Genomic DNA, 14,016 nt, shown 5'->3' with positions numbered 1-14,016 from the left:
GTAAAAATGTTTTGTGTCGTTTTACTGACAATTCTAATTTAAATCCATAATTACAGAATTTCTGCTTAATCTCATTAATTTCATATGCATACCCTTTTCCCAACATATACAACCCCCCCTTTGCCATGACAATACAAATATTCATCTATATCCAATGGTCTCGAAAATCATTGGCTAGATCTACTAGCCTGATCAAATGAAGTGTCTGTATTTTGTTTAGAAAAACATTCCATAATGCTAAGTAGCACAAAAACATATGTACTGTCTAATTGGAGTTTTGTATGTACTGTTAGAAGCCCATGGTGATAAACCACCTATATTTAGCATTTTGATTTCAGGATTGGGTTTAGATGTGAGGAAATATCTTAGCTTTCTTCACTGCTTTGAAGCTCAAGCTTGAACACACCACTCCTAAGAAGAAAATGTCCTCTCAATCAGTTATCAATAGGTTCACCACAGAAACAGCTTATGAGAATGCTAATGGCAGATCAGAAGGCAGGGGGTGCTCTAAAGAGCAGGACACTGGGGATATCTAACTAACCGAGTTCATATTGTCAACCCTTGAACATCCTGTGGAGTTACATGCTACTGTTTACAGCTGTTCAGGGTGACAGTGAAGCGTTCTAGACACTGATCCAGTCAGGCTGGCTGTAGCGTATCCATTGATCTGAACCGAACCTGCTTTCCTTGACAAAGCCTAAAATGCTATCCATAGTTTCTGGTGAACCTGAACCAACAGTTTTATCTGGTGAGATGCTGTTCTCTAGTCTTTCAGGTAGGGGTGACAGTGAATAAATTGTGTAATGCCTTCCTTCCAATGTTTGCACATTTATAAAATGATGTTTTCCTTTCCGCTTCAGCTTTAGGAATATTTTTCTCTATAGTTCTTCTTCTTTAGACTTTCATATCTCCTCATACCCCTGCCTCCAACTGTAAGAGAAATGGGGGCAGGGTAGCAACATAACTTCTTTTCTACAGTTCTGCTCTTATCAGTTACTAGTTGATTATAGTTGAGTATTTTTACTGGATTGCATGCTAGAAAAATTTAAATATAGGTCTGTTTTGTTTGGGGCCTGTCAGGGTTGGAAGTTGAACAGCTGTTGCATTGTAGACTTTTGCCTTTATATTGAAAAATTGAAATCAGGCTTGTCTTGATTTTTCTCCCCTATTAAACTGCCATGTTCAGTATTTTGAGGGGGTGGGGGAAGGGACTGCTTCATAAGTTCTCTGCCTGTTTGTATGTGTGTGTGTGTGTGTGTGTGTGTGTGTGTGTGTGTGTGTTATAAAGACTTTACTCTCGCTGTAAAATAATAAAACAAAAAAGAATCATCACCAAAAACCAAAATTAAAACAAACAAAAATAAACCGTCAAAGCAGAATGATGGCACATAAAGTCCATGTGTATGCACTTTTTAATTTATTCATTTGTAAAAGGATTATCTGATGCCTCGACAGCTTCAAACATTCTAACCGAGGTGTTCGCTTTTAGTATCTTTATGGATCAATGCACTTTCTCATCCCTGCTCTCCTCTGACCACCTTCCCATGCTGGTCCTGCTTGCCATTCATATGGCACTTGTAGTCTATAATGGCTGTCTGATCTCTGATGTGACCAGAAATTACTATTGAGTTAATTTCAAAGTATAAACATACTTATAACTGCTTGTTAGCTATGAATCACCTGTTCCAAATATAGACCCAACTCCTACTCAGTGGCCTCAGGGTGTTTGTAGATAAATGACATTTACAAACATAGCCTGAACCAAGGCAAGTTCACCACCCATATACACTTGGATGTCATATATTTTAGAATTTTTCCATGAACATAACTAGAAATAACCTCTTAGACAAAGTATGCCATGCTTTATACTGATAATTCTAATTAAATCCATAATTACAGAGTTTCTGCTAAGCCTCATTAATCTCACACTTTTATCCTTTCTCCCTACTGAAAACCTTTGTGTTCAATGACAGTAACACAAACACTCCTTTTCTTTATCCTGGAGCATGTGCAACACTTAGAGTAATATAGCCACTAAAAATGTTTTACTTCTTTTTCCCCTACAAAAATACATCCAATGTAAATAAATTACTTGATAAACGAAAAACTCCAGGGGACTGACAAAATGGCACAGCAGGAAAAGCCGCTTGCCACTAAGCCAAATGTGATTGGCTTTGACCCCAGAACTACATGGGAGAAGGAGAAAACTGAATCTAGCAAGTTGTTGTTTGATCTCCACAGTGGTACATACATGGTGGGGGAGGGGGGAGAGAGAGATACAGACAGAGACAGAGAGAGACAGAGACAGAGACAGAGAGAGATACAGACAGACAGAGACAGACAGAGACAGAAAGAGAGAGGGGAGGGGTGGGGAGGGGGAGGGAGAAGTTAAAATAACTGGGATAGGTAACTTCTGTCTGTGTAGTTATTGCTCCACCATTCCTAATAATTAAAGGGGTAATTTGTCAATCCTTCCTTCCTTCCTTCCTTCCTTCCTTTTCTTTCTTTTTCATTATTGATTAAATTTTATCTTATTTTTATTTTACTTACTTTTCTTTCTCTCTTCTTACCTTACCTTTGCATACACAGTATGGCTTTCAGTTTGTTTTTTGTTTTTGTTTTTGTGTGTGTGTGTGAGATTCCTGAGTTTGCAAATGTGTGGGTCTCTGTATCTATATCTATTTCTTGTGCCTGTTCTTGGATTCTTTTCCTTCTGTTTGTCTGCTTTGTTCTATTCCGGTGTATTAGTTTTGTTTTTTCTTATTATATTGCATTTTAATTATTCTTTAGAAGCTTGTTTTTATTTCTAATGAGAAATAGAAATGGGAGTAGATCTGGATGGAGAGAGGTGGAAAGGAGCTGGAAGAAGCAGAGGGAAGAGAACGAGTAATCAGGATATATTATGTGAAAAAATCCTACTTTCAATAACAAAGAAAAAAGAGTGAAGATTCAATCTGAATGTGTAGAAATGAAACCTTTGGAAGATGATTAAATTGTACAAAGTCACTGTGGTGAAGGCCCTGTGGTTGAATCTTTGTAGTTCATATGAAAGGAGAGAGACACAAAGAAATAATGCACACACACTCACACAGGCACGCACACTCATGCAAGTGCACAGGCCTGTGCAGAGGTATGCATGCATGCAGGCACACATACCATGATCCTTGTCTCTCAGCAGATAACTTCGTATACCACATTAAGGCTTCATGTATAATCTTGACCCTGGTGAGCCAAAGCCAGTTTGTTTTCACAAGCCTTACATGGTCTGTAGCACTGTGTTATCAGACCAGAAAACAGACAATGTAGGCAGAAAACCTATTGCCATCTCTTGGATGCCCCTTGTAGGCTGTGGCCCCTAAGGGATTTCATTCCCAATGTCCTACCCACTAGTGCTGCTTTCTATAGCTTCTTCCTTTGGGCAATTGGAATTCTTCATTTCCGTGGACTTAGCTATCTCTTTCTCAATATTTGAATATAATTTTCTTTCCCGAGTATTTTAAGTTGTAGCGAGGCTCCCTGAATCTATTAAGGCCATAATCATGATGAGAGGTTTCAGAAAGTGAATTTCCACAGATGAGTTCATACCACCCAGAACAAAATGAAGTCTGGAAGATTCCCCCATGCAAATATTGTGGTGATTATTGTAAAATTATTAAAGCCATTTTTCCTTCTGGCCACTTCTGGAATGATGACTCTGAGACTAATTACTTATTAATAAATACGTAGCCATAAACTTTGGAGCATTCCCCAAGCAGCCCTTAGCTTTTTTAATCCATTCAGACTACTCTATGTCTTCCAAATGGTTAGTTGACTGTCTTTCAGTCTGGCCTGCTCCTTCCTTCATGACTTTTCTAGAGGCTCTCTCAGCATCTCGCTCCAATCTCTTTCCTGTCTCTCCCTGTGTCTCCTTTTATTCTGTCATTATTTCCCAGAATCCTCTTCTTCCCGCCAGTGTCCCACCTCCTAATTCCTGCCTCAGCTCATTGGCCATCAGCTTTTTTATTGACAGGTGATGTTTATAAGAGATTCTACAAATTACAAACATCTGAACAACTGACTCTATTTGCTATCTAGAAGCTGACTTTATGAAGTTTTTTCTAAACCACTTGGCTCATCCACTTTAATTTCTGGTAACCATTTCAAATGATGCATAATTTCTGTTCTGTCATGTTTTGACCTTGAGCATAACATTTCAGCTTTTATCCACTCAATGACAAAGCTTTATTGAAGTCCAGATCATGTGACTTTATGGGATAAAGAGTGCAAATCTTTCAAGTATATATTCCACAGGTTTGAAAAGCTTCACCTGGGGTTTAGAAATTATGCTTTAGGTATTTTAATTATGGGTATGTGTGAGTTGGTTGGTGTGAATGGGTAAGTGGGTTTATAAGTGGATGTGAGTGTGTGTGTGTGTGTGTGTGTGTGTGTGTATGTGTAAGTAGGTGGGTGAGTAGGTGGATGTGTAAGTGGATATGGTTGGTGTGTATAAGTGTTTGTGGGTGAGTGGGTGTGTAACTGGGTGTATATGGGTGGGTGAGTTATAAGCAGGGGTGGGTTGCAAGTGGGTATAGATGAATTGGTGGGGGTGTGTATATGGGGGTAGATGGATGGGTGTGTGCAAGTGGGTGTGGATGAATAGGTACGTAAGTGGGTGTGAGTAGGTATGTAAGTGAGTGTATGCGTTAGTGGGTGTGGATGGGTATATGAGTGAATGAAGAAGAGTGTGTAAGTGGGTGTGGATGGGTAGGTGTGTAAGTGGGTGTGGATGGGTAAGTGTGTAAGTGGGTGTGTGTATAGGGTAGATGGATGTGTAAGCAAGTGGGATTGATGGGTGGTATATACATGGTGTAGATGGATGGGTGTGCATGGGGGGGATGAGTAGGTTTGTAAGTGGGTGTGGATGGGTAGGTGTATAAGTGGGTGTGTGTATAGGGTATATAGGTGTGTAAGCAGGACTGGGTATGGATTAATGGGTGAGTGTATATACATGGGATAGATGGATGGGTGTTTATAAGTTGGTATGGGTAGGTTTGTAAGTGGGTGTAGGTGGATAGGTAGGTGTATAAGTGGGGGTGGGTGAGTAAGTGGGTGTATAAGTGGGGAAGAGGTCAGCGAGACTATCAGGTTTGCACAGCAAACACTGTTACCCACTGTACCACCCTAACAACCGGGATGAAGGTTTTAGTAACATGGCTTGACCAGTTTATTATTCGGTCATTTGTTCTGAAGGCAAGGAATCTTCTTGCCTTTGTGTTTAAGTTACCTGGCTCCCAAAGTCTAACCCTCATCCCTTTTAAAAGGCATTAATTTTTTAGAGAAGAAAAAGATATATTTTAAAACAATTTTCTCTGTCATATATAAATCTTAGCAAAACTTAGAGAAGATATTTAAAAATTAAGTTCATACCTTAGCAATTATATTCATAGGCTGAGGAGAACAAAGTTTTATAAATGGAAGACTTTTAAATAAATTATAATTAATTAACTATGCAAATATATCAAATAAATTTGGATACATAGTTAGATGACTAATTACAGTTCAGAAAGGTTAGAAATTTTAATACTATTTTTTAGCTTAGTTAATATAATATTATAATTGAGGTTGCTTTGATCATTGGGAATGTCAGAGACAATAATTTTTCAAGCTTGGCTGATTTTGAAATCATATGGTTATGAGTATTAACAGCTTAGTATAAAATGTGGTGCTGTCCTCAAAGTTAAAAGAAATTATTTTTGTCATAATAAGCTATATTAATTTAATTAGTCATGTATAGGGTTATATTTTTCATTTGAAAATGAATGCAGAGTGGTAGCCGTTAGATCTGGTTCTTGAAAGAGAAAAATAAGTCTTTGATATTTCAAATAGTTTCATAAGAAAAACATTTGCACATGTAAATTGTATTATCTCATCGTATACTGTTACATGTCCTGTAATTTACGTTTTCATTAGGTAAGCATCCTCATGGGCTCAGCAATGAATTAGAGACTGCTACTCTTGGAGTTAACTTTTATAGGTTCTTTCCTGGCCGTTATGATGACTTTCTACTGTGTCTGTAACTTTGAGTTCATTCATTTTAACTTACTTTTCACACTGGCCCCCAGTCTTTAGCCATCGTCTTCTGTATCCAGCACCTCCATGTTTCATGTTCTTACAGGGTTTACCACGGTGGTGGTCCAAAAGTGGAGGTCCATGAGTTGTATCTATTTAATAGATTCGTTCCTTGGGCTCACATATCTTACACATATTTTGTTTTTCCCCAAAACTGAACAGTGCACTGATTATATATCAAATTCTAGAACTCTGTCTTTCCTTCAAAAATTAAAAAGTGAGGGGGCTGGAGAGATGGCTCATCAGTTAAGAGCACTGACTGCTCTTCCAGAGGTCCTGAGTTCAATTCCCAGCAACCACATAGTGGTTCTCAACCATCTGTAATGAGGTCTGATGCCCTCTTCTGGTGTGTCTGAGGATGGTGACTGTGTACTCACATACATAAAACAAATAAATAAATCTTTTAAAAAAAATAAAAAGTGAGCATAAAGTTGTTCCACACTCCTAGAGCCAAGCAGGTCATGCCCGACAGATGAGGCCATTGGCAGCAGGTGCCTTGACCTCGTAGACAACTGAAGAACATTTGGAGGTCTAAATCTGTGGTCCCTGAATACAGGTCCAGATACAAATCTAAAGTAAGTTTGTTTGTTTGTTTGTTTGTTTGTTTGTTTGTTTTCCTACAAGACTGTTGTGGGTTATGGTTTCCAAAGATATATCCACTGGGAACATCCGGAGATATACTATTTAAGAAAAGGTACTATGCAGGTACAATGAAGTCATCTCAATGTATGATAATTCTGGATTAATGAAACTTGCAATATTATGAGCATCCCCATTTAAACAGAAGAAGAAGACTCAGAGACAAACAAAGATGTGGGTCATATGAAGGGGCAGGTACAAACAAATGTTATGGCTTGAATTGCAAAAGTCCCTTAAAGGCCAAAAGTCAAAAGTTTAGTCGGGGCTGGGGATTTAGCTCAGTGGTAGAGCGCTTACCTAGGAAGCGCAAGGCCGTGGGTTCGGTCCCCAGCTCCGGAAAAAAAAAAAGAACCAAAAAAAAAAAAAAAGTTTAGTCACTGGCCTGTGACACGTGAGCATGGTGGAAGCTTCAGAAGGTGGATCCTTAAAAGAATGAAGTTAGGTCAGTGAGGCTGGGCTCTTGGAAGGGATAATAGAAGCCTAGTTGATGCTGTGTCTCCTCTCTCTCTCTCTCTCTCTCTCTCTCTCTCTCTCTGTGTGTGTGTGTGTGTGTTTCTGTGTGTGCACCTATCTGTGCATTGTTCTCTCTCACTCCACCTTTCTCAGCAGCAGTGAAGTGAGCAGACTCTCTACCCCATGCTCTCATTGCCATAATTTGCCACCAAAAGCCCAAAGTAGCAGGGTCAAATGACCATACGCTGAAATAAACTTTTCTTCTTTATACATGGATTATATTGGAGTTCCTGTCACGGTGACACAAAACTAGCTAACAAGCAAGAGAACACCAAAGACTGCTGACAACCAGTGAAAGCTCCCAGTGAGACAGGAAAGAGATTCTCCACCAGAGCCCAGAACCAATCCTGCTGAGCCTTTGTGTTGGACTTCAAATCTCCAGAACAGTTTAAAACACAAACAAAAAACTATTTGTTTGAAACTGCCACCTTTGTGGAAACTTCTTGGAGCAACTCAAGACAATTCATAAGAGGCCTCAGTGGCCAGGCCCCGGCTTCCTCTCCAGTGTCCCCTCCCACACTCCCACACTGTCCTTGACTTGACTGCTCCATTCACATCAGTCCCCTGCTGCTCCTGCCCCAGGCTTGGGAGACTTTCACATCTCTTCTTCCTGATTTAATTCAAATGAGTGTTAAATGTTGGACGCTTATCTCTTTTGTGTCTGCTATCCCTGGGGCTACCTGCAGCTCCTTCAGGCCCTTTTCAGTGTAGGTTCAGAAGGGAATCTTACAGAAAAGTTTCCTGTGGTTCTCAACCTTGTTAATGCTGTAACCCTTTGATATGGTTCCTCATGTTGTGGTGACAAGAATTTAATCATCTCTCAACAAAACCAAAAGAAGAGAATCACACACACACACACACACACACACACACACACACACACCACCACCACCACCACCACTACCACCACCACCACCACCACCACCACCACCACCAAAGTAACAGGAACTAACAATCATTGGTCATTAATATCTCTCAACATCAACCGCTTCAACTCACCAATAAAAACACAGGCTTCATACAAGAAATACACCTCAGCAACAAAGGTAGACACTACCTCAGAGTAAAGGACTGGAGAAAGGCTTGGGTATGTTTTTAATTGAACATTTAATTGAAGGGTCCCTTTCCTTTCCTGCATCCAGACCTTCCCCAATATCCTTCCTCAAACCCTTCCCATGGCCCCTCATTCTCAAGTTGATAGTCTCTTTTCTTTGAATATTATTGTTACATACTGTGTGTGTGTGTGTGTAAATATATATGAATACAATCTGCTGAAACAGTTTTGAGTTATACATACACACACATATTTATATCTATATCTACATCTATATCTATATCTATATATAGTCAAAGCTGACCAATCTACTAAGTATTTGACAAACAATAAGAAGACATCCCTGGGGAAGACTAATTATCTTATTTGACTTTCTAAACTGTCCTATGACTTCCATGTTTCATGAAATTACAATAAGTATAAATGAATTAAATTATGCCTAGGAAGCTCTACCTGTGCCTCCCTTCCTGAATGAGTCTAGGGAAAAATGCAAGGGCTGCAACTATGAGCAGTAGGTTTTGTAGCTCCTGAGTTCCAGTGATAATTAAATTGGCTGGGACAGTTGAGACCACCTGGGAAAGAAGGCAGAAATAAGACCAGGTATCAGAAGGGACTGTAACACACTTGAGTGTCCGCATAATTATAGAAATCCAGTGCCCTTGCTGAAGACTCATTTTCTAAAATGCACTGTAACTTGGTCTTGTGCAGTGGCAATACTTCTTCCCCTTGGCCAGAAGAATTGTTAAAATCTTTAAAAGAAAAGTATAAATAAAATTTAGATTTAAATTGTCTATCAGAAGAAGGCATTTCTTCTGATCAATTGTCCTACAAAATCTTATTCCTCCCTTGGGAAAATTCACATTTTAGATAGAACTTTTCAAAATTTGACATTAGACTTACATTCTCTGGGAAGAGCTATGCTGCCAGAGGACAGGAGAGTAGCTGAGGACTGGCCCTGTCTTTCCAGGGCACTGAAACACAGCTCAAGGGCCCTGTGATTCTGAATACATTTTTTTTATTGGCTTAAGTTAATCAGCCAGGCCATCATAAAATCTAGCATGCCAATCAAAGCAGGAGGTAAAAGAGGTGCCATCCAGTACTTGTGAGGCTTCTTTGCATCAATCTTTAAAATAGCTCAGCCAGGCAGAACATCAGGGATGAGCGCAATAGGCACAAAACTCAACCATGACCTTTTCTCACTGTTACAGATCTGAAATACTTGGCACCTAAGAGACCTTCCAAAATATCTCTTCTCCAGGACTTTAGAGAATAGTAGCATCTCTCTGTGCTACGGGTACCTCTCTGGTTGCATCCACTGGACAAGAGATGTGCTCTTTGTCCATTGTATCACCCATGTACACTCTAGATGGCAAAGATATGAAAACAGGTGTTGGGAATAAGACAACGGAAAATCCCAGCGGATGGAATGCTAAGCGGGTGGTGTTGGTCCGTGTCTGCTGTAATCAGCAAGACCACCTTACCTGGTGGCCTTGACTTCACTGCCACTCTACAAACCCTAAGGCTTCCCTCAGTTCTTCCAAATCACAGTTCTGGGAAGTTTTCCTTCAAACTGTGTGCTCTGTATCATTTCTAAAGAAAATGATAACGTATATTTTTCTGTATGCATGTCCTGTGTCACAGGGATGACAATTTTAATGATAGCTGTATGCTTTTTCCTATTAAAAAAAACAATACTTTTATTCTGCCTTCTAATGGTCTTTGTCACCAATATAGAGCCTTTAAAATTTAATAATACAAATACTGAGTCCCATAGAATGATAACAAATTTTCCATGCGATGACAGGAGAAATGAACACATTCATCTTGGAAGACAGGTCCTAGCCAACCTGTTGAGCGACAACCCTCTCCTGTAACACAGGTGCACATTGCTTTCTTCAGCTGATATTTTTATATCTGAGTTTAAAAAATAATAATAATAACCTTTATTTGAATTCCCTGTTGTCTTCTAAAGCCCGATCAAACAGCGCAGTTTGGCAAACTCACTTATAAAGCACTCAGATTAAAAGTAAACTTTCTGACTTGTCTAAATGGATGGTGAAAACAGAATATTTCAATAGATGTTCATTTGCCTTCTTATTTGCTATCAGAAAATTCATGGCTGCTCTGAGAAATACATCTTTGCGGGTGTGTGTGTGTTGGGGGGCTGTGTTACCTCGCTTCTCCCTGTCTACTAAATCAAAGGGACGTAATTCATTGTCGGAGCTGACGGAGCTTCCCCAGTGGCAGCACACTGTGGAGGGAGGCTGGGGGATGAGTGAACACGCAGCAGGAAAGAGCAGCAGGACTGGATGGTTGGAAATGCTCTCCTCATCACAAATATGTGTCTTCAATATTTAGTTGTTGTGGCAGGAAAACGCCAACAAATACATGAACTGTAAACCATCTGGCTTGAAATATGTTCAAATATGAATGTTCATCTTGAAAAATAAAATCTATGGAATTCTGGCATCCACTTTGACTTCTGAAAGATGAACAGCTTGGGTGTGCAAGAGAGGGATTTCTAGACTAGCCTTCTTCAACTTTACATTTTTCTGAACTCGGAAGTCAAAGAATCCACTGCCTGGAAAGGCAGACTTCCCTTCCGTTCTGAAACTTTAATGAAAGACAGTGGCTGCCAGAAACTTCCTGTCACGGTGTCTGTGTGGGGATCTGTACAGAACTGTCTCGTGTGCTAAGAAGCAGAGAGACAAATGCAGCTCTGTATGTATTATTTAACATTACGTGGCGTCTGATGTGTGCTGTACCCGGTAAGATTAAAGACATGAGTCCTGTCCTTAACCGCATTTCTAAGCCAAGCGTTTCAAACAGGGCCACTTAGTTTAGAGCAAGAAATGATAAATTAGTCACTCTGTAGTCTTGTGCTGGGAACTTCGGGAAACCTAATGTCAGGGCTCTCTCAGCAACTTCAAGAATAGTTTTAGAGACACAATTAATAGAAAGAAGAAGCTGATTGCAAATGTAGGAAGAAGAGGAGGGGCACACCAGTGATGTTGAGACGGTCCGAGCTGGCAGAGCACAGGGAGAGCCTGGAGGTCTCGGGTGCAGGATGCCTCAAGTGGAATCTTGGGGTTTTGCACCCACAACTGTCATCTCCACTCCTCCGTCTCAAGAAAGTCAGACCGCACACCCGCACGACACAAATGTAGGATGACCTCAGCACAACTTCCATCCGGGATTGTGACCATGAGATTAAGGAAAGAATGATGACACAGGTGACGGAAGGAGCTTTGAACTTAGAATTCTGAACTGATGAGCCGAGTCACAAGAATTACCGGAAGAGAATTTCACAGTTCCTGAAATAAACACGAAATATTCGCGATTCAGCAAAAGTTGGGATACTGTGATGGACAATGACATTTTATCTGGAAATCTGTTATGCATTGATACATATCCTTTTCATTTTTTCTAGTCCATGTATCCTGCAAAAGTAGGCTTTATCCAATACATGATTTATGTAATACAATTACATAGTTGCCACCATAAATGTTCTTTAAATAATTGTGTAAGAATTGGAGACGGGCTGTGTTTACCTTTTTTTCCCCCAGTTTTCCATTCCTTTTCACCTGAATATTTAGATGCTGATGTGTGCACTCAGGAAAAGGCTAGAAGATGCTTATCTCTTAGAAGATAACCTGCCATACTATTCTTATACTATACCTGCAGGGAACCTGGATTTTATCGCGCAGCAGTGAACTGCCAGATGATTAATCCCGTCCTTGAGGATCAAAGTCTTTCTTCATTTGGCTAAGTAACCAGCTAAAGGATTGAAAGGAACTAACACACAATGGGTGAAATTAATCCCAGGAGTGTAGCTTGGTTAATATAGAGTTCTCATTCAGTTATAAAAGCAATTAATCTACCTTTCTAAACATTGTTCTTTTTTTTTCCATTTTAGAAGTATTGATAGGGCTGGAGGTACATGTCAGTTGACAGAACAATCACCCAGCACGCAAAAGGTTTGAACCATAGTACTGCATAGACTGTGCATAATGGCTGACACCTACAGGTCATCTCAGCACAAGGGAATTGAAGGCAGGATGATCGGGAGTTCGAAGCCTGCCGACGTAACATGACACCCTCAATATCAAGGATGAGCTGTTATTGGTAAGTGTTACTGAAGAACAATACCCCAATACTTTTATATCATCTTTTGTGGTGGGCTAGAGAGGCCAGTGAAGGTTATCACTTCATAAGGAAGACGGCAGAACTGACTCACTCTAGTTGGATAACAGGTAGGTCAGGTTTCACCTTCTGTTTTGAGACACTTCTGAGAAACAAGGTGGCACTTAGCGATGGAAAGAGTTTGATTTAAGTAGGTCCAGTTCTAAGCATATTCATTCTATCACTAGACTCTGTGCAAGCTCATGTCTTGTTAATTTTGTCCCAAGTTCTTTGAAAATGATTCAAAGTCTTGATTTAAACTGTGACCCGTGCAAATGCCTTCTGTGAAGGTAGATAAGATAAGGTACATTTGGGGCTTGCATCCTCATACCCTCAGCAGGTTAATTAAGAAACAATGGTTACCCACTCATGCTTCATTCATAAGTGTTTCTGTGGAGAAGTCCTCACAGCTTGAGATTGCACCAACATGGACTTTTATGTGTGCTATAAGATATGATGTCTGATGTTGTCTAGAGTTTGATTCTAATTCAGAGGTGTAATCAGCTTATTCCTAAACATGAGAATTTTGAGAATTATCTCCATCAATTGCACAAAATTTTGGAGTTCTGAATGAATTTGAATGTAATTTAGAATTAAATATAATTTAGAACATAATTTAGTCTTTGATATAAGTGAACTAAAATCATCCCAAGCTCTAAGAAGGTGGAAAGCATTAGGAAGATAATCCTTTAGTTAAACCATGAGTTAAGGCCTTCATAATATGACTACTAACCATTTTTGTCTACTGTAAGGGATAATAACTATATTTTAGCACATAAGGATTACACATAAAGATGTATTTGTCTGGGAACACAGTTTCAGATGATGCAGTCTGCGGCCATTAGGTATTGTGCCTCGGGCCTAGCTGAGGAAGCTGACCATAGTGGCAGCACAGGGGAGAAGTGGTTGGTTCACCTGATAGCAGGCATTAGGCAAAGAAGAGGCCGGGTTCCATATCTACTTCAGGGGATATTTCCAGAGACTGGACTTCTGAGTGACTCACCCTCTAGTAGTGCCACAGACAGTCAAGACTTTCATTTGTGGCTTTTAGGAAACATTTGAGATCCAAACCATATATGACAAGCATTCTATGTCTCTTGAAGGCAGCTGGGTCGCTCCATCAGTGCTGCCATGGGTCTTAATTGTAACACAGTATAAAGAGCTCAGAAGACTAGAAGACTCTGTTTAGCTCACTGAATATGAACTGAGGATAATATAAAATCTGTGGGTATTCCTTCTGAATTAGACTTTTCATAGTCCAACGAATAAGGCCTCGAAGATATGTAAATCCTTAATCATTTCAGAAACAACAAATCATTTAACCATGGGAAATTATTGGCTTAAAGTAATGCAAAGATTTTATAGGTTTTGAAGTTTAAAAAGTAATTTGTATGTGTATGTATGTATGTGCGTGTGTGTGAGTGTGTGTGTGTGTGTAAGAGAGAGTATGTGTGTGTGTGTGAGAGAGAGAGAGAGTGTGTGTGTGTGTGTGTGAGAGAGAGAGAGAGAGAGAGAGAGAG

At 39.8% G+C, this 14,016-nt stretch overlaps 1 long non-coding RNA gene across 1 annotated transcript in view; it reads right to left on the bottom strand.

Moving 5' to 3' along the window:
- Positions 1 to 14,016, bottom strand: part of LOC120099111 (uncharacterized) — a 79,739-nt gene that overhangs the window by 37,618 nt on the left and 28,105 nt on the right. The gene's annotated exons all lie outside the window — the stretch shown is intronic.

The sequence above is a fragment of the Rattus norvegicus genome, chromosome 1, assembly GCF_036323735.1.
Source record: "Rattus norvegicus strain BN/NHsdMcwi chromosome 1, GRCr8, whole genome shotgun sequence".
NCBI lineage: Eukaryota > Metazoa > Chordata > Mammalia > Rodentia > Muridae > Rattus > Rattus norvegicus.
The sequence above is the reverse complement of the archived record's forward strand: the minus strand, read 5'-3'. Positions and strand labels throughout refer to the sequence as shown.